Source organism: Cornus florida, unplaced genomic scaffold, assembly GCF_030987335.1.
Source record: "Cornus florida cultivar Cherokee Brave unplaced genomic scaffold, ASM3098733v1 CherokeeBrave_3.0.0_Hap2_Chr10, whole genome shotgun sequence".
NCBI classification, from domain to species: Eukaryota; Viridiplantae; Streptophyta; class Magnoliopsida; order Cornales; family Cornaceae; genus Cornus; species Cornus florida.
The window spans coordinates 22,846,277-22,873,568 of NW_026775580.1; the positions used below are offsets into that span (position 1 = coordinate 22,846,277).

General features: G+C 36.0%; 1 pseudogene; it reads right to left on the reverse strand.

The window, feature by feature from the left end:
- Positions 1-1,247: 1,247 nt before the first annotated feature.
- On the reverse strand, positions 1,248-25,569 carry LOC132277436 (farnesyl pyrophosphate synthase 2-like; annotated as a pseudogene).
- Between the last annotated feature and the right edge of the window lie 1,723 nt (positions 25,570-27,292).

Consider the following 27,292-nt stretch of genomic DNA (forward strand, 5'->3'; position numbering starts at 1 on the left):
ACACACACACACACACCAAAAAAAAAAAAAAAAAAAAAAAAAAAAAAAAAAAAAAAAAAAGAAGAGATGAATGAGGTGAAATTAGAAAAAGAGTATGATTACTACTACAATACAGTCATTGAAATGCCATGATCAATAAAATGAGACTTAAAAAACATATATTTATTATTCCCAATTTCATATCTTCAAAATGTGGCCGTTGACAATTTACTAGCATAGCCTCGTGCCAATCTAGTTTGTAACACACTCGTACGTATCATTACTTCAATTTCAAAAGTGAAGACATGTTCATCAATTTATTCCTTCAACAATCTTTTGTTCTTTAACTACTACCTATCCAAGTACTACCACTAACCCTTTCTTAATAATCAAAAGGTGAGGGCCTTGTCCATATATGTTTCGTATGTGTGTGTGTTTTTGTATTTATCTTAGAGAGAAATTAAAATTCTTTATTGCATGTTTTGTATTTATCTACGTACACAAATAGCCCAAAAAAATTTAAAAAGGTAAAGTATAAAGTTGTTCTCTAGTTCTAAATTTTAACGTACAAGTTATTATACTTTACCTTGTTTCAACATTTTCTGCAGAATCTAGAACCATTCTGCCATTGGTTATTAATTACAAAAAAAATTAATTGAACGAAATTACAATTTCTTGCTAATTCTTCATGCAGGGGCTACATGAGGTTGCACATTAAAGTGTAACAACCACTACTTAATTATAAGAAAGGTGTCCAAAATGAAAATTAGGAAGAGACAACTACATAAAATTGTTAATTGTTGATCAATATATGCTGCTCAACTAGTTATAAATTCAAAAATGCAATATTTGAGATCTATCTTCAAATGATATTGGCAGAAATGTTTCAGTTACTTGATTTCCTAACTTCTACATACATAGTAGATGTGAAAGGACAAATCCTTTGTATAGCATGGTTATTGAATTTGAAAATCCCATATTTAGTCATCTAGAAGATTTTATGTTACTTAGAATGGATTTTATTTATTGATTAGTCAATTACTAATGTTCCAAAATTATGCAGGGTTGATTTTCTTGTTGTCAATGAAGTGATTATTCGAAATATTAATTAATTTGTTAGGTGTTGATTTAAATTTTTCTTAAGCTTATCATCTAGCTTATGTGGAATGTGCTCAATCAAAGAGAGTGCTTTAAAATCATGAAACTACATGAAATGCAACATGATTAATAGATGAAATGGATGGAAATGGAATTGTGCATACTCTCTCTCTCTTGTCCATCCACAAATTTTGCCCCATTTCTTGTGATCTCTCTTACATCTTCCAAAAGTGCCACTGTTATTCCAAAAGTTGAGAAGCCAAACATCTCTCTAGGCAATACATGCACCTGTAACAAGTAACAACAAAGTTAGGATAAAAAAAAAAAAAAAAAATCAAACATACCCATGTGAAGAAATCTACAAATTTGTACATAAATAATATTAATTTTACCTTAAAAGTATCAAATTCAATAGTTACCCACATGAAAATAATTACAATTAGGAACACACCTAAATGAACAAATTTATGAATAGTTGTAGAGGGCCTTTACTTTCGTAACATCAGCTGGATCTGATTTCCCATAGTGCTCCTAAAAAGAAAACATAGTTAATAAGCAAATCCAAAAATGACGCAAAAATAAGAAAGAATTGTCATATTACATATAACAATTTATTTTATCCTTCATTACAATGTTCCAATGCTTTCACAACCAACCAAGAACACATAAAATCTTCAATATCCGTTCCAATCTGATAATGAAAAAGATTCAATAAGCACTCATAGCAACTAAAACATTGATTTTTAAGAATATTATATGGTCATATATCAATTATCCATCATGCTGAAGCTCACCTTACCAATCTTTTCTGGTTCACCAAAACAATCTAGATAATCATCCTACAAAAGTAGCAGAAAGCATATCACCGACATGAACACAAGAAAACCTTATTAGAAAAGGAGATTTAAGTTGCATGTACAATTCTAAAGTAAGTGAAGTACCATTGCTGCAGGGAACTTTATTACAACAATCCTACATGCCCTTGAATGTTATATTTTAATTATCCACCAAAATGTGAATTATGCTTGAACGGTATATAACTAATTCATAAATTTTTAAGGCAATCATAATAAACTTGTGCAAATTTGATGTATATCCTAACTACACTTTGATTGGAAAAAGTGTAATACCAACCGCAATGAAGCAAACCTAATTTCAGTGCAACAAATTTATTACTCTTGTCCTGTGCCAAATTCTAACCATACCATAATGAAATAGAAGAACTGAATGAGAAGTTTTGGTTTCCGTAAATAACACAAATAATCACCTATACTTGAAAGTATGTCCCCATCTCAACAAGAACATTTTTTACATCAATGTGGTTGTCTAGATTCTCACCTGCCATAACCAATGCATATGCAACCTGTGTAAATAATGGAATATAAAGAATAAAATGTCAATTAAGAGTTACGACCTCCCAATGTTAACGAACCAAATATTTTCATATATATGCGAATTAATTAGGCAGAAAAAGGCATTCATGATATGGATAGCATGAGAAGTAGGAGAACAACCAAGTTAGGCTGAAGTCTTGTTCATAAGCTTTGAAGAAATTGATGGATTTTTAGAAATATAAAAGTAGACTTGCACTGAACTACTGGTTTATATAAAGAACCATATCGATATATATAAAGAAAAAGAAATACCTGGAGCAATTCGATTTGATGTTGAATACAAATATTGAATCGAATGTGAGTGAGAGTGAGAGTGAGGTATTAGGGCTTCAACTAGAAATAAAGAGATTGTGTAATGACCCGGTTATTTTCTTTCCTTTCATTTTCTCAGATTTTCACGGATATTTTTTTTTTTTTTCCGTTGATCTTTTCCTTTCTGATTTCGGTTTCTCGCCACTTAATGTCATCTTGAGTGCTCGGGGATGGTTTCCGAGACTCTTTTCCTTGGATTGACGACTTCCTTTAAGGACCGAGTCATTTTCACATTTTCACTTTTGTGACACTATTCACTTTTCGTCTTTTTCTCGATTGTCACTTTGTTGGAATAACCTCACTTTTCGTGTTCGGATTTGATTCCGGTTTTGCATGCATCCACGATATTTAAATTTCATTCTATAGTGTATTTTTACTTTCTTATAAAAACATGCTAAGTATTTACTTTTCTTATAAAGGGCATGGATGCATAAATTTTGGTAAATATTCATAACTTGACGGATTTTTGTGTAATTACTGTAAAGTAATTATTTTTCATCTTAGGGACCATTTTGCAATTTAATTTGGAAGATATTTTCAAAAAGGACCTTTTTGTAATTTTCAAAAAGTGTGACAAGTGTCACACTCTCATTGGTCCACTTGTTGACATTTGTGTGGAAACACTTTGATGCCTTGGATGATGACATGTGGAGGGTGGAGATTCAACCACTTGTTGGCTTAGGATTAGTGCACTTGTTGGCTTGGATGGTTGACAAGTGTAGGCTTGAGATTAAGCCTTGGATGAGTGACAAGTATATGCTCCAAATTAAGTCTTGCAATTAATTTTTAGGCCACTTTGGAATTATGTTGTTAAAAGGGGTTTTTATGCAATTGACCAAAACTTGTGTGTGTTGACCTTGGTGTAAGACCACATAGTGAGTGGAGGATTTCTATTTCCTCCACTCACATTCTTTCACACTTAATTTATATCCCTTCCCTCTCTTATAAAGAAAACCCTAGCCTCCATGGATGGAGCTTGAAACCTTAGGCCTTGACCTTGATTTATGATAGCCTTCCACTCACGTTAGACCTTGAAGCTTGGAACACTTTTTGTTCCCCTCATCCTTCTCTACATAACCCTAGAAGGGTTTGCCATTTTGTGTTGATTTGCCTTGGATTCTATATAAACTCTTTTCTAGTGAGGTAGGGGATGTTATAAGGTTATATTTTTGTTTCTTGCATGCTATTGATGATTTTATAAGTTGTATGCATGTCTTTTGTTAATTTGAGAAATTAGTGATTTATCATATTTTGCATATAACTCATTTTAGACTTGGTAAATGGCATGGCCATGAGTTGATCTTTGATATATATTAATTTGGGATGATTTAGATGAATTTTCAAATCTAGAGACTAAATGGATTTAATTTGATTTAAATTCTAGTAAATTGTATTTTACTTGTATTCTATTTTAGACTTGAGATATGGTATGACCATGATTTGGTGCTTGATATATATTAATTAGGGATCATTTGAATAACTTTTGAAATCTAGAGATTTAATTAATTTAAATTAATTAAATTCTATATAATGCTATCTTGCTTATTTGACACTTTTGATTTGATATATGTAATAAGCATGCTATGTTATTTAACATATATTAATTTGAAGTTATTCGAATTTGATTTGAAATCTAGAGAATTTGATTATCTTGTTTAATTAAATTCTATCTAATGGCTCCATGGATCTATTGGTATTTTAGAAGTTGTTTCTATATTCAAATCATGGACTTGAACTTGTTATGTATTCACTTTGTTGTGTTTTGAGCATTGGACAATTTTGTTGTTATATTTATATTCATGAGAACATGTTTTCTTTGTGGAATATATTGATGCCATGTGTAGTGAATTGCACACTTTGTAATTGACATTATATATGCCATTTTAGAATTGAAACTCTAAGGCATGGATTGTGTGGTATCAACCTATTTGTGCATAGAAGGTGGTTTTCGTGCATTATATAAATTACGTATAAGTTGTGAACTTATTTGATTATTTTGGAGTTTTGGGACATTATTGCAAATGACGTGGCTAGAGTTTGGCTCTAGTGTGGGAGGTATGAGTTCTCCCCAATTGAGATAGTGCGTACTAGGGTGGTTTTCCCAGCGGGTTAATGCCCGGAATAACCATTTAGTTCTCAGCAGAAATCCAAGACATGATGTCCAAGTCTTCCACTATTTGATTTTGCATTCAATTCCAAGTTGACAATCATGTTTAATTGTGACTTGTGGTTTTGGCTATTGGCGATTAATGTTGTTAAGTACATCTATACTAAATTGTTATATTTAGTTGTTCTCACAACTTTAAATTTCAAGTTGATAACTTAGAGTATCTATGTCTTGATGTGTGGTATTTGAAATTCTAATTGTACTAAATTGTTATATGTAGTTGTTATTGCATTTTAGATTTCAAGATGGTAACCTTGAGAATCTATATCTTGATACTTGTGTAGCATGCTTCTATGTTGGTTAATTGCGTAGATATTGTGATTTGTGCTTTGTTGTTCAAATGTGGCTTTGGAATGATCCTATAGATTTATTTGAAACATAGACTTTAGGTGGCATGATCCACTATAATTGTTTTAGCATTTTAGATTTCAAGTTAATGACCTTGAGAATCTACATCTTGTTGCTTTGTATAGCATTCTCCCATGTTACTTGAATGCACGAATGATGTGATTTGTGCTAGAAATGATCTTAGGTAGCTTAGGATGCTCCCTGGGTTACACTTTGACATAGACGTTAGGTGGCATGAGCCCCTTTAACATGTTTCACCTTAAGGTGATAAAATTGTAAAAAGTTAGGTCGATGCATGTTCATTTCCTACGAGTAGCTTTATGTTACTCACCCACGTTGTGGGGACATTTTTTAGGTACAGGAATTAAAGTTGAGACTCTCATTATGCTTGGATGGTTTGTGGACTTGGAGGTTTCCATCTTTGTGAAGGTTGGAATGCCCTTTGTAGCCTTATTTGTCAAAATGTGTATATTTGATTCCATATATGTAGTGTGTACATGAGTGCACTCCTTACAATGTATTCAACATGTATAAGATGAGGCCGGAGGCCAATGTCATGTATTTTGTATCTTATGTAATTTTTGACTTAATGAGATTTTGTGAAAATATTAAAAAATCAAAAGTTATTGTTTCACCATGGGTGCATCGGGTGTGGTAATTCCATTTTCATTCTTTCATAGGGTCTTATTAATCATGTATGAAGTGTGGCCAAGGGCCAAATGGTCATTTGAAGTCATTTGTTGATTTTGGTTTTCAAAGTTTCCATTTTAAGTTCATTTTCGCCTTTTTGGCCGTTGGGGGGTAGAATTTTGACTCGGCCATTTCCGGAAGCTGTGGACCATTCCCGCGCGCTGAAAATCACTATTTACATTTGCGTGAATGATCGTTTCCATGAGAACACCTTTCGTTGTGTTTTGAGCCTCCTATGAACTCATTTCACCTTTTTGTTGAAAAATTTAGCTTAAGGGTATTTTGTAAATTTCCTTTGGAAAATAAATTCCGTTCTTGACTCTGTCACATAGAAAATATGATTTTAGGGGGAGTTTCTTCATGACATTTTTCCGAAAAATGTCATCTTGACCTCAAAAATCGTGTCGCAAACTCATTTTTCTGCTAAAACACTGTTTTTGCTGCATTTTGGGTGTTCTGTTCAAGTTGAACTAGTTCAAGAATAGTTGAATCGGTTCAAGGTGTCATTTTGGTTTAGCTTGGGTGTACTGCCAATGTTGAACTGGTTCAAAGAGGTTGAACCGGTTCAAGTTCTCCAAAGTTTTCAGTTTTGGTCATCAAATTTCAATCTGATGTAACTTCTTCGTTTTAACTCCGAATTGGTCCGTTCTTGAGTCTAAATTGACCATGTCAAAGTAAGCTTTCCAATGGTACCAATTTAAGTTTCAAATTCTTCTCTTAAATCAAGATATACTTGTTTTAGTGAGAGTATGTCAGTTTTGGTTCGAACCAGGATAGGGTTCATTTGGGATTTCTTTTCCTTTGGCCTTGGGACTTCATATGAAGTTACCAAAGGATGTTTTTGATCTCATTTGACTTATTGGGAATTAAATTCCTTCCTCTTAGGATAAAATGACCATTTTACCCTTGGTCCTTCTTTCGGTAAGGTTTTGATACACTTGTCTTCGTTTTTCTTCTGCTGAGTCTTAAAATTCCTTGAAGGGCCATTCTTGTGTCTTAGGGATGATGTACATCTCTAAGGACTTGGTTTTGTTTTGCTTCCGCATTTTGGATCCACTTCGGGTCATCACAGGACACACTAGGTTGAAAAATCCAGGGTCGTCACAGATTGAATCGAACCGAATGATCTGATGTGGAATACGGATTGAACCAAACCAAATGTTTGTGAGTGAGATATAAGGCCATCGGCATTGGTATGGTCATCGTCTTCAGACTTCGAGAGAAGGGGGCGACAGGAGAAAGCTAGGGCACTGCGAGAGAGAACAAAGTGAGAGATGTAGAGGGTTGTCAATGGGTTATGATATATATATACAAAGGGGCCAAAACAACATCGTTTCTTAATAGAGAATTATTGACAGTCCATTTAGCGTCACTAAAGACCATTTTATATTTAATTTTTATTAAAAAAAAATTCATTTCAGTGAGGTACTGGCTCTAAATTTTCCTGCAATCAATTTTGGGGTAGGAATTTGGATTTTTGCTTTTAGGGACGGTAAAACAAGCACCGTGCCTAAAAAAGGGTATATTTAGTGATAGCTTTTTGTCCTGTCCCTAAAGGACTGTCACAAATACCCATAATTCTTATAGTGATATGTTCAATAACACAAGGCAACAAAAAGGTGGGAGCAGGAGTTATGGAATGAAGTTGAGTTGATTACAACATCAACTACACTTTATTGGATCAAATATGAGGCAGCAAAACACATGCTAATACAAGGAGCACAACAAAAAAATAAATACTAAGAAAATTGTGTAGTAAGACAACGAAAATAAATAAATAAATAAATAAATAGATCATTCAATTAGGGCTCATCCTAAATAAAAGGTTCTAAAGACCTGATTAAGGAAGATAAAAGCATAATAAGGGAACAAGAATTGTTCGGAATTTATTTTCGGTCCTTCATTCTTAAAGTTTATTTCTAGAAGTATGCCTATCTTACAATATACAATAGGAAGATGATCTGTTCCCAAATGTCACTCTGTGTTTATTCAAGAATGGTCCTAATCTATATATCAAAAAGTTAAAAGGCTATTAATTACTATTTGACATTAGTACTCATTACATTTACATTTTTGAAATTCCACAAATTAAATATTTTTTTTTACCAAAATAAACATTAAAGTTACATTAGAGTTACCAATAATAATTCTTAAACAAGTACTAGAAAAGCAAAATAGAGGGTAAACATCAAAGTTACCCTTTAATTCAGACTCTACAATCAAGGTAAAGAGATTGGCTGCCACATTTATCCCTTCTTATGGAAGTAATATATTTTGACCAGCAGTACACAATGGCTATGGATGAATGGCAAAACTTTGAGTTTATGAGCTGCTATTGGACAAGTAGAGGAAGAAAAATGTACTTAATAAAGCAACTGTCATATTGTTCAAACCTCATCTCACACCAATAATACTTGATAATATTTACCCATAATAACAATGCTTCTAATGCAAAATGAGGATTTGAAAAAAAAATAACGATCAAGCTACCCTACGATTCTTTCCAAATATACAGATAAATAAAGGAACGAGAGTGTTTTCAGAATTACATGCACATGTGACAAGATACTGAAAAAGTAAATAATGGAACATATAACCCAAGAAGTGCCGCCCAGGTATCTAATAAAATATCACATGCCACCCAACTCCATGTCTCCTCTTCAGTGTAATTTACCATAAGAACTTTTATAACTTCACACATCAAGCCAGCCAATAGGCTAAGAGTGCTAAAAGGGCTGAACATCAAGGTAAAGAGTCAACTTGTGCAAAATTGTGAACAAAATAAATTATGTCATAAAAGGACATTGTAATGTGAATGCAACTGTAATTAACAAAAAATATTAAATTAAAGATATATATTGAAGGGTCACAAGAGAATATTACAAAGCAGATCGTATAAATTTCAAGAGTTGGTCAAACACAAAGGAATTAGTTACAGTTTCTATTTATAGAAGTGCACGGCAACAACAAGCATCTCACTGAACATAACAAAATAACATGTAAGACATCAAAGGACAAGTATACACAGAAAGAGGGTTGGGACTACAAGAATATAACCTTTCACTTTTTTCACAATCAATTGCTTTTGAAATGGCATCAGGAGGATCAATCCACTGAATAATTCCACATAGCAGTTGCCTAAGGTGTTACTCTCACATATGCCCATTATCTAGATTTAAAACAAATTATAATTAGTCATTATAAAAGACAATATATATTAATAACCATGTATATTTTGGATCCAATAAAGAAAAATCCCATACAATATGGGTATTAGTCACTTTCTAACTGCTTTATAGGCGTGGTATTGATTATAGAGACCTAGACCTAGACACTGTATGCAAATCTTTGAACCTGATAACTTCATAAATGTCAGCTTAAACCCTAAAAACGTATAATTTCATAAATTCGTCCTTCAATAGTGACCGAATAAAAAGTAATTGATGGATTGAAATCAATATAATAACATATATATTATAAATAACACTGACTGTTGGATCATGTAACGACCCGGTCATTTACCTTCCTTTCCTTTTTCTTGAAATTTTACGAATGAATTTTTTTCGTTTAATTTTCTTTTCTGAGCTCTGTTTCGTGTCACTTAGTGTCATCTCGAGTGCTCGGAATTGGTTTCTGAGACTCTTTTCTGTGGATTGATAACTTCCTTTGAGGACCGAGTCATTTTCACATTTTTCGTTTTTCGACACTATGCGCTATTTCATCCTTTTCCCTATTCTGTCTTATCTCCGTTTGTCAGTTTTTGGCACAACCTCACTTCTCATGCTCGGAGTTGATTTTTGACTTTACGTGCCTTCATCTTGAGTGGTTTCTACGAAATACGTATCTTTACTTTTGCAAGAAAGTACTCTGGTTGCTCCCGGTGTCCATAGGGGCATGGATGCAAAGTTCTTTGAAATTATTTTCTTTTCTTGGGGTGTTTTTCGTAAATATCTTTTGAAGATATTTTATTTCAAGAGTATCTAAGAAAATATCTTTTGGAAGATATTTTCATTCTGGGGTAGTTTCGCAGTTAACCCTTTTTGTATGGGCCATTGTGCAATTAACAAAAGTTATTGCAAAATATCTCGTCTGGAGCCTGGATCCTCATACGGGATTCATTTTCACTTTTCATTAACTCGTAAATTCATAGAATTCCGTTCTGGTCATTTTTCTCCAGTTTCAGAGTTTCTGGACCCGGTTGCCGCCGAACTTGTTTTGGGCATAACTTTCTGCTAGGAACTCGGTTTTTGACGCCGTTTCTTCCATTGTTCATATTTTATCGTTTTAAATCTTTTTTGTTCATAAATTTTTGCCATTTGAGCGCATCTACTCAAATTCTACTTTTCAGACCTGGCGGGGCCCGTTCGGGGCACTTTTTGAGATTTCTATAAAAAGTGGGTGAGATATTTCATTTTTTATCTTCTCCCCTCTTCATGCACGACCTGGAGCTCCCATGGCAGCCCAAGGGGTGCTGCCATCTTCTCTCTCCTCTTTTGGTTCACTTTTCCTTGATGGAAAGTCTTCGGCCTTAACGTTTGTTGTTTCCCTCGCCGTGCTCTACCTTTCCCCCTTATTAGAATTCAGTTTTTACCATTTCTTAAGTTTGGTTTTGAGGTCAAGTTATGATTTTGATGGGGCTTTCATGGGGGTTATGTTCACGGCGAAACCTAGTAGTTTCATCGGATTCGGAGCCGTTCCATTTTGATGGCTTTTGAGATTTTCATCCCAAATTGAGGTAGGAGATGTTCTAGGTTTAAATTCTTGTTATATAGCATGCTTGTGATGCTTAGACTACTTGTTTGCATGATTAAATATAAAATCTAGAGATTTTATTATTTATTTTTCTTGTACGGGATCTAATTTTCCCAGTTGCTCATGACTTGGTTTAAACATGTAGTATGATTTTATATTGCCCCTCGATATGCTCATTGTCATGTATTAAAATTGGAACATTTGAATAAGTATTAAAGATTTTATTTAATATTTATCTTAGGTGAAAGATTAATTCACATGGCCTTAACTAGCTTGAAATTAGTATGTGTTAGCATATTATATTAGGCCTTAGCATGCTCTTCAACATAGTTGAACTTGAAAGTAATTGGAGGTGTTTTGAAAATTAGTAATTATTAATTAATTTGATTAATTAATTTGCCCCGAGTGCACTATTCACTCCATTTGAATTCTGACTTGATATTCTTGATCTACATGCCATATAGCTTCACATATATTTGATTTAGAATATTCGGTAAGGTTTCGAGTAATTTCATTTAATTAATTTTCTTATTTAATATTTAATCCTCATGGTGATATACAACTTGGAATTGAATTGTGGCATGCTAGAAAATTAAGCTTTGGTGTGGTTGTTCACATATATTAAATTAGGATTAATTGCATGAGAATTGTAACCTTTATTTTATATTTAACTTTAGTAAAAGTTTAATCTACATAGGTGTAACTTGCATGAATAAGCTTGTAATGTGATATTACATTAGTCCTTGGCATGTTCTCTAAGATATGTTAAATTGAGAGCATTTGGTTAATTTTGAAAATCTAGAGATTTTAATTAAAAGAATTAATTAAAATCTATTTTGTGGTCCCATTAGCTTAATTAAGATTTTAACTTGATATTTGTATTGGCCATGACTTGTTTACTAGTATATATTAATTGTGGACTATTTGAAGTTGCTTTAGAACCTTGGTAATTAAATTAGCATGATTTAATTAGAGTTCTACTTTGTTGTTCCAATAACCTAATTGAGTTTTAGAATGGATATAGGTGATGACCATGCCATGTTCTTTAATATGTATTAATTTGAGGTTATTTGGAATTGAATTAGAATCTAGGGAATTTAATTATTTTTATTTAAATTAAATTCTATCGAATTGAGCCATGGATTTAATTGTGTTTGAAAGTCGTTTCTATATCAAAATCCTGGACATGGACTTGTTGTATATTCATTTGGTTATGTTTTGAGCATTGGATAACATAGTTGCTATGTTTATATTCATGAGAATATGTTTTTCTTATTGAATATATTGTTGCCTAGTGTAATGATTTGCACATTTCGTATTTAACATCATTCATGCATAGCGTATAACGAATCGCACACTGAAGATTCGACATTCATCGCATCATATTAGTTGTGGACTTAAAGCATGTATTGTATAGGTTTCCAAATTTGGTTGTGCTTGGTAGATAGTTGATTATCTTACATATTCCTGTTGATATATGCGTTGTTGCACAACTTGTTGATTTTGAAAACTTTGGGATGTCGTTGTTTGGCTATGGCTAGGACGTGGTTCTAGTACGGGGGATAGTCCCTCTATATAGTCTAGTGCGCACATAGAGAGGTTACCCATGGGCTAGTAACCCTAAAATAACTATGTTGTCGGTCTGATCCGGCGTGACGTCCGAGTATCCACTTTGTTTGACTTCGCATTTCATTTTCAAGTTGATAACTAGATGATGTTGTAACTTGTTGTTCCTTATTTGTCGTTCCATTTTAAGTTACATGATGTTAACTTTGCAAAATTGTGCTTTATGCGTTGTATTGGAAGTCCCAATGTTAGTTAAATTGCATCGATATTGAAAATCGTGTTTTGACGTTCTAATAAAGCTTAGGATTGATCCTATGGATTCATTTATAACATAGACGTTAGGTGACATGAACCACTACTGTTATTTTATGCTTTAGATTCTAAGTTGATGGCTTTGAGAACTTAAACCTTGTTGCATTGTATAACATGATCTTTTGTTGTTTAATTCCATGGATAATGTGATTCTTTTAACTTGTATTCAAATATGCTTTTGTCATGTTGTATGGATTACTCCAGACCTAGTTCAATTGTATTGAAAATGCAATTCATGTTAATCTATGCTCAAGCATTCTACTTGTCGTGTTCTTTGGATTATCCCAACCATGATTCGTTTCATACACGTATGTATATCATGATTCTTGTTGCTCAGACTCTAAGGTAGCTTAGGATGCTCCTTGAGTCTCACTTGGACATAGACGTTAGGTGGCATGAGCCCCTTTAACATGTTTCACCTTAAGGTGATAAATTTGTAAAATGCTAGGTCGATGCATGCTCATCTCCTACGAGTAGCTTTATGTTACTCACCCCTACGATACTGGGGCATATTTCAAGTACGAAGACTTGGTTCATGACGCCTAGCATTCCTTGGATGTCGTGTAGCTTTCAAGTTTCCATTTCATGCAAATGTTAGCATGAAATGTCATTTTGTAGACTTATATGTCAAAATATGTATATTTGATTCCATGTATGTAATGTGTACTTAAGTACACTCCTTTCAATGTATTTGACATGTATGAGATGAGGCCGGAGGCCAATGACATGTATATTGTATTTTATGTAACTTTTTAACTTCATGAAATATTGTGAAAATCTTGAAAAATCGCAAGTCATTCCTTCACCACGGTTGCATCGGGTGTGGGAATTCCATTCTCATTCTTTTATAGGGTCTTATTAATCATGTTTGAAGTGTGGCCAAGGGCCAAATGGTCATTTGATCTCGTTTTGTATTTTTGGATTCCGAGTTTTCATTCCAAGTTCCATTTTTGCCTTTTTGCCCGTTGGGGGGTCGAATTTTGCATCGGTGGTATTTTTAAGTCGTAGACCATTGTAACACGTCCAAATAGGTAAGTTACGTTTGCGTGCATGGTCGTTTCCAGGGAAAACCTTATCGTTTGTGTTTTGAGCCTCTTGTGAATTCATTTCGCACTTTTTTTGCATAATCTGATCAGGGGCATTCTGGACCTTTCACATCAGTTATTTTCTTCTTTTGACATGGTCGTTTAGAAAACATGATTTTAGGGGGGGTTTCTTTTTTGTGTTTTTCCAAAAAATGTCGTCTTGGTGCCGGAAATCGATCCCAAAGTTTAGCTTTTCTGTTTTTTTTAGCAGCTTTTTGGACCTCCATGACCAGATTTCATGGAGGGGCATTTCGGGCATTCTACATTGCATTTTTTTTTAATTCTCTCAATAGTCACGTAGAAAATTCAATTTTGAGGGGGGTTTCTTCTTTGTGTTTTTCTAGAAAAATTCATCTTCTAGCTCGTTTTTTCTCTCAATTGAAGACAGTCACTGTAGCAACTTTTAACCCTCTTGTTCAGTTCTGATCTAGGGGCATTTTGGGGATTTCACAGTGAGTTTTTTTCGATTCTGTCCTTGAGGTCGGGTAGAAAACTCAATTTTAGGGGGGGTTTCTACTTCGTGTTTTTCCAGAAAAATTCGTTTTGGCTTCCATTTCAAGCCTCAGTTCCGGGTAGATCAAAAAAAATGTAGCAGTAGCCAAGGGCTGCCACCAGCCATGTCTTTGGATGCCGGCATGCGCGCCGGTGGGCTCGCGCATGGGCGCCGTATGGGCCATGGCCTTCGTCGGGCCGCCGCGACGTCTCAACTTCAAACCGTCGTTTCTCCCTCGTCCGGACTCCAAATTGAGTGAACTTTTTTTTGAACTTGACTAATTTTTCGCTATCTTTCCAACAGTGTGCTCGGTTGTACCCAGATCTTCCTGGATAATTACTAGTTTACCCTTTTAGCCTTAAGTGCTCATTTTTCTTCGTCAGGCCGTTTCTCCTTTGTACGGACTCCGAATCATGTGATTCTTAAGTCTATCCTGATTATTTTTTTGTTGTCTTTCCAGCGGTGTGCCCAGTGGCACCTGAATCCACATTTTTCAAAAATAACTATTTTGCCCTTGGGGGCTTATTTGTCATATTTTGACCTTTTGCTTCCGCATCAGTTCTCATTGAGTTCCACGACCTCATGGAAGGTTACTTTGACTTCTTAGAGTCCTGTTTTCTATTTTCGCTTCCGCATATCGGATCCTTTATCGGGTCAAATCTTCGGTTCATCACAGGACACGCTGGCCTAAAAACCAAGATCGTCACAGATCATGAGAATCTAATGTTTGAAGGGTGTTTTGACTGTTCAGGAGAAAATTAGGCAATCTAATTAAACAGAACATGCAATAGTGATTGAAAAGGAAGCTTATAGATTAGGGTTTGGAAACCGAAGTCTTCAACCCAAAATTAGGACTTACAGTTATGGTCTCTTTCTCTGTGTGTCATCGCCGACAAAGAGAGACCAATAGTGAGGGAGAGAGAGTGAATCTGTAGGTTTGAGAAAGAGATTTCAATAAGGGAGACCTCTTTTCGCACTACAAAGTGGACAGAGAGAGAAAGCTAGGGCTTTGACGCCTGATGAACGTTGAAAAGTGCGCATTTAAACCCCTTAAGCTTAGGTGTTCTACGATCTTTATCTATCTTATTTTCCCGCTTTAGATTGATTTCGTATTATTTCCATTTTTAGGTACTTATCCCTAAAATAAGCTAACTCAGCCAAATAAGAGCAGAAATGAAACAATTCTGGGATGAATCAAAGAAATGAGCAAAGTAGAGCAAAAGGAAGCAAAAGGTGGAATTTCAGCAACTTCGATCGATCTCAAGAAAAGTTCGATCGATCCAACTTTCATCGATCTCAGCACTTCAAGATGGATCTGAGCCATGTTTGTCCCTATTCAAAGATCTCAAAGTTCAATCAATCCAACTTCATTCTCTGATTGATTGAACTCTCTTGTCCTTATCTAAATGATTGATCTTATCCAGCTGTACCACCCTGCCAACCGCTTTTGTCCTTTTTTCCAAAAATATCTTCAAAATATCTCAGATTTGTTTTTATCCAAAAAGGCGCCGCCATAGAGGTCGATCCAACTTCAGTTCGATAGATCTCAGCCATGTTCGATCGATCCAAGGTCAATGTTTGATCGATCGAACTTCCTCCAGTGCGAAAAAGTTAAATTGCCAGCTCATAAAAAGTTGTCCTCTATCCAATCATTGAGAGACTATTGGAGTACGTGCCAGATCATTTTTGGGTGTCACCTAACCTACCAAAAAGAATGATTTGAGCAACTTTTGAGGGGGATTCACACACAACCATAGGGAGAGATTTTTAAAGAATTCTTAATGAGGAAGCAAAGGAGAAGAGGAGGCTAGAGACACCATTGGAGGCTCTTCATCAACCAAGGAGCAGATTTCTTCCATGGAGCTTGCCCTTAAGGGTTGGAAGACATCATCCATGAGTGGCTAGACATCCTTTTGGGGCTAAAGTTAGCCTTAAGCATGCTTTCTACATCTTGATTTATATATTTTTGAGGGGACTTGTATTGTGATACATGTTTTGACACTTTTATATATATAGATCTTGTTTATCAATGATTTATGTGGTTTAATGCTTCCAATTGATCATTTCATTCTATCCATATGTCTATGTATGCTAGAATAGATGTTCATGTGTTTGTCTCTATTTCTTGTGTTATTGATGCATGTCTATGTCTATTAATGCTATAGACCTAGAGATTGTCAAAACATAGTGCTTAATAGAATGTTCTCGTGGTTTATTTGATGGTTCATACTCATTTCTTGATGGATTGTACCTCTCTCTTAGTTTAATTTCATGTCATTAACTTAGTTGTAGTGTAGTTGTTAAATGGGAGGACAATCCATGCTTATTGTTTGATGTTCCATGCTTTTGAATGCAAGTAGCATATGTCTCTAACCTTGTGATGTGTTTGGATTGTGAGCTTAATGAAAGGATTAATGGCTTAGCTTGATATATTGTGATTTTAACTATGTTGCTTAGACAATATATGCTTAATTGGTCATCTTTGCTAATTGAAACAACCAAAAACACACACACAAATATTGCTACACATATCTTCCCCTCATTAATCATTTATTAAAGGTGTAAAAAAGTATGCTTAGTGGTGATCTCTAAACCCCAAAATCTCTCTCTCTCTTTTATTCTTTTTATTAAATTATTGTTTACTTTAGTTTAAATTGCATCTTAGCATAATTCAACCACCAATCAATCTTTTAATCACTCGACCTACTAACCCTAATCTTGATTCCACAACCTAGTACGACCCACCAATCCCTTGGGACGATCCCTACTTGCCCTAGCTATATTTTTAGTGAAAGGTAATAGTGGCAATTTCTAAACGTAAAACTTGGCCACATTCATCAAAGCTCTACACCATTATCTTTTGGAGCACAAACTTTGGGTTTGGGTTAATGATACACCAAGTTTTTAGCGCCGTTGCCAGGGATTGATTGAAGGCAACATCGTATTTGTGGAATCAATTAAGAATTAATACTCTTTTGATCGTGTCTTTACTTTGCTTTTTATTTTTCTTTTAATTACTCATTGTGTTTATTCTTGTTTGACAAGGAGAATTGAGCTAGGAAGCAAGCAAAGGAGCATTCAAGCAAAGGAGCTAAACAAAAGAAGGAAAAAGCTAAAAATCTAAAATTTTGCAAAGCTAAAATTGGAGTTGAAGTGCTAAAGGACCTTTGTGAGCTTTTCCTTACTCAACCCTTAGTTAAATCATCGACCCACGTGAAGGCAATTTATTTTTCTTGTATATTGTTGTTAAAGCATGGGAGTATGGGATCATTGTATGTAGAGGAAGTTTGTTGATTGTTGATTTGTTGTGAAGGTGAAGTGTTTGTCATTATTGCTTGTTGTGTTGCATTGTGCATGCATGGTCGTAGATCATTGAGAGCCACTCTTGTCCTTTAAATTTTCATATTGAATCCTTTGTTCGAAATCCTAGGGGAAGAGGAAGTTCTAGTCAATCCATTTCATCAATGGAAGTAAACAATGAGGACCATGTGGAGGACCTTGGTCACATAGACCAATAAGGTATCCTCCATCCCAATGTGCATCATGATAACATGCAAGTTCCATTAGGCATGCCGAGGCCATTTGTTCATCCACCACAACAACAAAGCCAAGTCCCATTGGAAATACCAAGGCCAATCTATGCTCCACCACCTCCCATCATTCAAGGCAATCAAGGTGCCCATGTTACACCTCCAATTGCTAATCCTCTACTTGCTTTAAGAGATCACAATGTGCCTAATGAATATATTGCACCCACATGCATTCAATTGCTTCCTATGAAATATATATTACACCACTATGAAATCAAGCCACAAACCATACAAATGCTTCCTAATTATCATGGACTTCCAAGTGAAGAACCTTACAAGCATTTGGATGAGTTTCTTGAAGTATGTTCCACCGTAAGATATATGGACATGCCGGAAGAGGTCTTAAGGCTTAAACTTTTTCTATTCACCCTTAAAGACAAGGCAAAATATTGGTTTAACAATCTTAGGCCTTTTTCAATAACTTCTTGGGTAGAAATGCAACAAGAGATCTTGAAGAAGTACTATCCGGTTTTTAAGACCAATGCCATGAGAACCTCAATTCGAGAGTTTTGACATGGGGATGGGGAAACATTTCATAAGGCATGGGAACACTTTAATGAATTGCTTAGAAAGTGTCAACATCATGATATGCCCAAATGGCAATTAGTTTAATATTTCTTTAAGAGCTTATTGGATAATTACTAGGGCATGGTTGATGCTTCCATGGGTGGCTCTTACATTGATAGGTATGAGGATGACGTGTGGCGTCTTTATGAGAGCATGAGTAAAAATTCTTTGCATCGAACTTTATCTTCGAAGAATGGTAGAAATTCTAGTGGTAGGAAGAGTGTTGGCTTACATCAAGTCAATCACTCCAATTAAATAGCCGCCGAGATGAAATCATTATCTCAAAGGTTTGATCAATTCTTGATCAACCAAAACTTGGCAAATCAAGTATCTTCCTTCCCTAACCATTCTCATCATGTATCTAATGAGACATGTATAACTTGTTCAAGTGTTTTACATTCTACTTCCAATTGTCCCCATGGACATGTGCAAAATGAGCATCATGAACAAGTAAATACGACATTTGTGAATCAAGGGAACAATCTGTAGTACCCCTAATTTTAAAAGGATAGTCTCGGTAATTTAGTTTATGGTTTTATTGTAATTTTAGCATTTGTTTGTGTTTATTTGGCTTTTTAGCTTATTGTTTTAATTATTGTTAATTAGTTGAATTAATTATAATTGTGAATTTTGATTTAATTATTTTTATTTATTTTTTATTTGGTGATTTAACTGTCGAATTGATTAATTGCCTTTCTTTAATTAAATTGAATGTTAAGTGTGTAAATACGATAGAAGACTTCGGTTAGGGTTTTGGTTAAGTGACCTCTAATTTCTGTCTAGTATTAGGACTAGAATTAGGGTAACCATATGGGCCGTCTTTATCTTATATTAGAATTAGGGTTAGTGTTTGCTTAAACCTATAAATATCAGTAATAAAGGGGCTTAGGTTTTAGAACAAAGGAATTCACGACTGTGGGAGCAAAGAAGGAACAGAGGAGGATTACCGTAGTTCATCGGAGAAACTTAGGAAGACGATGCTGAGGTTTTGAACTGAAAACTCACGGGCAAGTTCTAACCTCACTCTTTCCCTTTTTATCGTGTTCTTTGCATATCTAACACAACTCCAGGAACGTATAAGGATTAAAAGTAAACTGTTTTGCATGTCTCTATTCTTCTAAAACTGGACGTAGCCATAAGTTATAATGCTTGCTTTATGATCTTTCATGTTTAACTCATAAATTAATTCACAGAAATGGATGTATAATGCATGTGAGTTGATGTAAATAGAGTTAAATTAGCATGTAACACACTGGAAAGTATTATTGCTAATCTGGTTTGCATATTTAGGTTCGTCTGTAACTATATATGTTGGCATGTTTTGTGTTTGCTTGTTTTAATTCTTTCTTGTTTTTTTCTGTTCTGTTAAGAGTGGATTAAAGATTAATGGTTTTAAAATATATGGGATGTTGGAACTTAATTTTAATTAGTAGAAACAATTAAGGTTGAGGACTGTAACAACTAGACGTCACCGGAGAAGACGCAGTTGAAGCAAATTAGCAGAAAGGAGGAAAGGAGGAAGGAGGCGGTTCCATGAAAACATGGAGTCAGCTCAAAGTACTTTGGAGGTGGCTCCAAGTGAGTTGGAGCCGGCTCCTTCAAGGTTTTTCCAGTTTTGGTTCTTTTGGCGATCGTTTGGGCTACGAGACTTGGATTTTAGGATTTTCAGATTCTGGAGGAAGCTATATTTGGGTGTTTAAAGATGTTCTAAGCCTTGTTAACACTTCAGAGAATGGATTAATGAATAATAAATCAGTAGGTGTTTATAGCTTGAACACTGGTAAGTCTCGACGGAAAGTGTTTTGTTCAGTGCAGAGGAATATTAAATTATTGAACCTTGATTTATTTATTCTCTGTGAATGGAAAATTGATTAATATGATATTATTAATAGTGACAAGCATGATAATTAATATGGTTATTATTATACTTGGCATGGATTTATGGACGAGGAGAATAAATTATCTGCATGCCCAGAGTAGGATAATTTGTAATGGAGATATGGGATGAATATGATAGTTTATCTATTTACTTTATGTTCATCATGGAATTAATTGATATATCGTATTATTTTGATTTATCAGTAACTGGAGTAAGCGTGTTAGTCTATACTTCTATTTATGCTTATTATGGTTCAGCTGCTATGTGCATTGATTATGTATTCTATCAACTGTTAGATGGAATGGATTGTATGTACCGGTATGGGATGGTGACATACTAGGTTTGGATTAGCTCAAAATGCTAAGTCCTACCTACTTTGGAATAAGGATACGGATTATAAAAAAAATAGAATCCTCCTTATGCATAAGTCTGTGCGGTTGAATAAGCTGAACAACTTAAGTCTGTGCGGTTAAATAAGCTGAACAACTTAAGTCTGTGCGGTTGAATAAACTGAACGACTTATTGGATTTCTTATGGATGAATGTGAACGGATTTTAAATATATTATTATGGTACCGTAACATGAGCTTGAGTCTCAGAGTCGACGGTTAGGGAGCGTATATGCAGTAGGACGCGTAGCTGGCTATGCTGGTTGAGGTGTACCCTGTTAGGCTTAGGTCGTCACGCCCACTCATGTGCGTTTTGCATGTTACCTTCTACTCAGGTTGAGACCTGTATCATAGTCCAATGAGAGTCCATAGTGTGGATATGTATATATTTAGACATGGATTATATAGTTATTGTTGAGTTGGTTAGAGTGTATATGCGTATCGAGTCTCTGCTTGGATTGTAGTAGGATAGAACTTGTTTGTGGGCCTGACCCACCCTTATTTTTCAGGTGTACGTCAGTTCCAGGCTTGAACTTGTTCGTACTGAGTAGAGATGACCACTCATTCTTCCGACGACATAGGATCTCTATTTATATGGTTTTCTTTTAAATTTTACAGTTCAGTTGGTTTTCTTATTAGGGGTCCACATAATGGATTCCCGATTTATACCCTGAGAGGTTTTGGAGTTGGAATATTTAATCTTTGTTATATGGGATTTTAAGTATTTAATATTAAAGGATTTTATATTTTTGTTTCTTTCAGCTCATTATATTATTTCTTTATTCACTTTGTATTCCGTGTTCGTTTTAACATATTAATTGCTTGATATCCCTCAGGTTTGGGCCTGGGCCTGATCAACCCGTGTCTCGGATCCGAGGGGTATCACACAATCCTTATGGCAATCACTATAATCCTAGTTGGAGAAATCACCCGAACTTCTCTTGGAAAAACCAAGGGGAGGGCTCAAACCCTTCCCAAGGTGGTTTTCAAAGAAAGTACATTCCACCTCCAATGCAAGGCCAAGGTTCCCAAGGTTTTAGATCATCATATCAATCACAAGGAAACCAATTTTCAAATTCTCATTTTCCCAATCAATCATATTCCCAAGGAAATGTTAGAAGTCCCGCTTTTGAAGAGAAAGTTTTGACTGCTTTGGGCACTTTAGAGGTAAACACACAATTACTTCATTCTCACTCTCAATCCATTGCAAAACTAGAAACCCAAGTAGGGCAAATAGCTAGCACTTTAAATGCAAAAGAGAAGGGAAAAATGCCTTTGAATGCCCCACCAAAGCAATAATGTGTTGTGGAGACTCATTCCTCATCGGAAGGTCACACAATAGAGCATGTCAATGCGGTGACTACCTTGAGAAGCGGAAAAATTGTGGACAACCAAATGGGTATGTCCAATGAAGAGAGTGAACAGGTGCAACCACAAGTTAACACCAATCCTGTGTCATATCATATTCCTCCTTCATTGCATATACATGATTATGTTGAAAAGTGATTTTGAAAAGAAAGATTTGCAAAATGATTTGAAAACTTCATGTGTTGAAGAAACTTCAAAGAAAAATTTTGAAAAGGTTTTTGAACCAAAAGCTCCATTTCCGGATGCCTTAAAAGAATCCATTTCAATTGACAAGCAAAAGGCCAAAACAAATGAAATTATGGATGTGTTTAGGCAAGTGAAAGTTAATCTTCTACTTTTGGATGCGATCAAGCAAATTCCGGCTTATGCCCAATTCTTAAAAGACTTATGCACCCAAAAGAGGAAGAATAAAAGCCAAGCACCTAGAAAAGTAGTCTTAACCGAGCAAGTAAGCTCAATTTTGCAACATAACACTCTTCCAAAGTTTAAGGACCCCGGTTTACCTACCACTTCATGCATCATTGGTGATCATATCATTAATCGGGCTCTTCTTGACCTAGGAGCAAGTATTAATCTTCTTCCATACTCGGTATATGTCAAATTAGGCTTATGAGACTTGAAACCAACGTCGGTGGTTTTGGAACTTGCCGACTGATTAATCAAAAAGCCTAAGGGTATCATTGAGGATGTCTTGATTAAAATTGAGAAATTCTTCTTTCCCATTGATTTCGTTGTCATTGACACAGAACCGGTCCCGAATCCTAAGAGGTAAATTCCCGTTATACTTGGCCGTCCTTTCTTGGCAACCACGAATGCCAACATCAATTATAGGACAGGGATAATGAAGATCTCATTTGGCTACATAAAGGTAAAGTTGAATATTTTCAATCCAACCCCCAACTCATTTGACAAGCATGAAGAGGTTAATGTTGTAGAAAAATGTCATGACCTTAAAAGTGAAGGAATAGAGTTTTTGAGTGAAACCAAAGTTTCAAAAGTTTCATCTTCAACCCTGCATTCTAAGAAAATTGTTTCGAATTCTTGTTGTGAAAGGGCGTGGAAGCCCAAAGATTGCATTGACCAAGGACCGAAAACTTCTTTTGAGCTTAATCCAACAAGTTCTCTAGGGAACCATTTGTTGGGTGGAGTTCAACACACTTATCACCCCAACAAGGTGGGGATGCACTATAAGATATTTGATCCGGGCTAAAAGAGCCCAACGTCTTGCTAGAGAAGTTAAAGACTAGCAAGGTATTTCGTAGGGTGTCAAAACCCTATTTCTCCCTCATTACTATCTTTAATTTCATTTCTTGCGAAGTCTAGATATTGGCTTTGGGTTCATATGCATTGCTAGGACTTGTGATTAGGATTGCATGAGCTTTCATGTTGGAATTGAGCATTTTGCATAAGTTCGATCGATCTCCAAGGATTATTCGATCGATCGAACTTCTAGTTGTATCTAACACTTAGAAAAAATTTTGAACTGCATCCACCCTGCATCCAAATCACCTCTCTGTCCCATCGATCGAATTTGTTCTCAGATCGATCAGAAGTCCTTAGATCAATCCAAACTTTAAGTTCGATCGATCTTCAGTTCCAACACTTAGACAAATTTTAAGCCTGCACAAACCTGCATATTTTTAGCTCTCTGTCTCATCGATCGAAGACATTCATAGATCGATCTAAACTTCTTTGATCGATCCAACTTCACCATTAGACCGAACTGCAGTACCCAACCCTCAGAAAATTTTTGAACCCAAAAACCTGCATATTTTTGCCTCTCTGTCAGATCGATCGAACATTTTGTTTAGATCGATCTCTATTCTTCATCTCACTATCTTTGACTTTGTTTTGACTTTCAAATTTTAAAACCCAAAAAGATTTTATTTTATTTCATTTTCTTTTATTTTATTTTTCAAAAACCCAAAAATATTTTCAATTTTTAATTTTTAATTTTTAAATTTTTCAAAAGTTTCAACCTAAAAAAAAAAAAAATCAAAGGAGTGATCGATGTCAGTTCGATTGATCTGAGGATTCAGTTCGATCGATCGAACTGGCAAGGGAATGTTTTTAAAAATCGATTCAGGGTCATTCGATTGATTCCACAAGAATCGATCTCAACCCTCGTTCCCCCTTCGCCGCTGCATCCCAACTCTTCTCCATCTCCGGCGAGATTCCAGCGAGCATCCCAAGCGTCGAGTCTCTCTCTCTCTCTTCTCGGATCTAAGATCTCATCTTCATCTCACCATCTCTCTCCATTCCGGTAAGATCCGAGACTTCACCTCTTTGATTCAAGCTTCAATTTCATGAATACATGCTATAACTGTTAGATCTTGGTTGTTTTAATGATGCCTATCGCCATTGTTTGCCATTGATGAAGCTTTGAGCTCTGTGTATATATATGTATATATGTATATATATGTATATATGTTTTTGAATTATTTTTTATTTGATTTGATTTTTGAAGTTATGGGCCGAATCCAATGACTAGGATTGATGCTTTGTTATGTTGATAGGCCCACGACTATGTTCGTGAGGCCCCGTGCCATCCACGTTACAGATCTGTGACTTTCCGTTTTCTGTTACAGAGTTCGATCGATCAAACATCTTTCTCCGATCGATCTGTGTGAGATCGATCCCACTCATTTTTAAGATCGATCGAACTTTTATCGATTTCTCATTTTTAAGATCGATCCAAGTGAGATCGATCTCACAACTTTTGTGATCGATCAAACTTTGTAGATTTGCAACACACACTTCATCCATCATATATTGTGTTTCATGCTATCTCATATATGCCCAATGCATGTGTTTTCCACATTGGATGCATTTCATACTTATCCTATCTAGCATGCTTTACATCATGTCACTTATTCCTTATCACTTGCATAGATTCATGTTCTTTATCTGTTTTGTCTATCTTATTTGACATACATGATTCTATGAACTGTGCTTTAATTCTTTATATCGGCAGTGTTCCCTTGTAAGTTTTCTTTTATTTTGCAGGCCATGGCTAGGGTCAAGACTATAGCTCGCGGTCATTATCACCGCAAGGGCAGGTAGAGTTTGGACGATGAGGCAGATCCATCTCATGCCCAGGACCCTATTCAGGAGGACCAGCCAGCCGAGCCCACTCCACCTCAGTCTCCCTTATCTGACAGCAGATTGTACTCTACTGCTGAGGCATCTACTTCACAAGCTCACGCTGAGGCTGAGCACATACCATCTCCATTACCACACCCAGCTCAGCCAGCCCAGCAGCTAGACCAACCATTACATAGATACTCACGCCTTTCAGTGGTGCACGAGTCGGTCTTCGATACAAACTTCTTTTCCCGATCGGTACTTACCCGATCCACATATGATGATATATTACGGAGGGGCCTTGCAGCCATTCTTACCCCTGTCACATACTCGGTGTACCCGAGGCTAGTACGGATGTTCTTCCAGAACCTCTGGCCTGCCCTGCATAACACAGCTGAGGACCACCATTGATGGTCATTTGATCTCTATTATAGTGGATACATTATCCCAATCTTGCCACTGTCCACATGCCTGTCCTCCAGAGCTACAGGACACATATCCTACTCTCTACAGTTCATCATATGCGGACATGGCCATTTTTCTCACAGGTCACTATACCAATGGCGAGACTTTCGCCACCCGCACCTATCTTCCAGATAACCTGTGGTTTTTCGACTCTGTCTTATTCCGTAACATTTTTATGGCCGGCCATAAGACACAGAGGCGCGACGACTATCTTACAGCTCTATATGCATTCTAACAGGGTGTTAGCTGTCCATTCCTGCGCTCATCTGGAGCGTCATGATGAAGCTGTATGTCGACCACATCAGCAAGGCCAAGCCCAAAAGGGCCAAATATCTCCCATTCGGCCATCTCATCATACAGATTCTACGTGATCAGTGCTATCCCTTCTAGCCATAGGAGAAGACTGAGTCTGGAGCTTGTTCATTCAAGAAGAAGGACTGGGATAAGAGCTACAACGCTCTTATCAAGAGTCTGCGGGATGATGTTGCTGAGGCAGCTGAGGATCTAGAGGTAGAGGAGATAGCAGAAGCAGCAGACCCAGCAACGGATGACGTCACAGTCGATCCGGCTGCTGTACACATGGACATTGATTTAGAGCAGCCTGTAAAGGACCCAGAGCAGCACTTTCCAGTTGGGTCACCCATTTACGATGAGGAGCAGGCTCAGGATCATCATTCTCCCGATCCAGCCACACCTGAGGCTCCTACTCACATACCCGACTTTGGAGAGCGACTTCAAACTCTGAAGGATGCTGTGGTATCTATCCGTGCAGAGACTGTCTCCATTAGAGCTGACATTGCTTCCCTCCGCACGAATGTCATGACTGTATTCAGAGATCTATCCAGAGACATCTGCGAAGCACGACCTGCCCATCCTACCTCCTCTACTTGATCTTTCCATTCTCCTTATTCCTCTTATATATCTATGATATCTGCATATTTTTTATACTGTTATATTATTTTTGCAGCCGTGTCTGGCGGCTTTGATACTGGATGTACTATACTTTATTTTTGGTTTATATATGCTTTCTTTATGGATGTCCTATTTTCATATTCTTATATCTATCTATTTGACTCCATCAGGTGCATCCCAGTAACTTAAGTGAGAGAGAGTACTTCCCTATTTTAAAGACCACCCTTATACCTTTCTCTATTTTTAGTTGCTATCTCATTTACACTTGCATGTCCACTGTGCACTGTTATTATCCCTTTTGTTATCTGATGAGTTTTATCCAAGTGCCAAAATTTCAGGACCACAGTTAATCCCAAGTTTGGGGGGGCTATGCCACCCACTTTGGATACTTCTGTCCCGACCATTCTTTACCTTAGTTGCACTGGTACACTCTTTTCTTTTGTTCTCTTTGCACATTGAAGACACTGTGCCATTTAAGTTTGGGGGTAATGGTGCTTTGCAGTGTTTGTTTTTAAATTCAAAATTTTGAGCATGACTTGTGTATTTGAGGGATTTTCTATGATTGGTCCATGATTAGTTATGATTTTGATCTTTTGAGGACTATATTGCTTAAAATTTAAAAATTGCTTGACTTGAGAGTCCAATACTCTTTGTATGCCGTGCGGATGCCATTTAGGAGTAAATTTTTCGAAAGATTGATATCTTGCTTGCACTTGTGGTCTACATCATCTTAATTTTGTGATTGTTTTGAGATTCACTCTAGTATTCTACACTAGCACAGGCACACTAGCATTCATTTGTGGGGTACATGCTTTGTTGATTATTGAATTGGTTATATCCCAA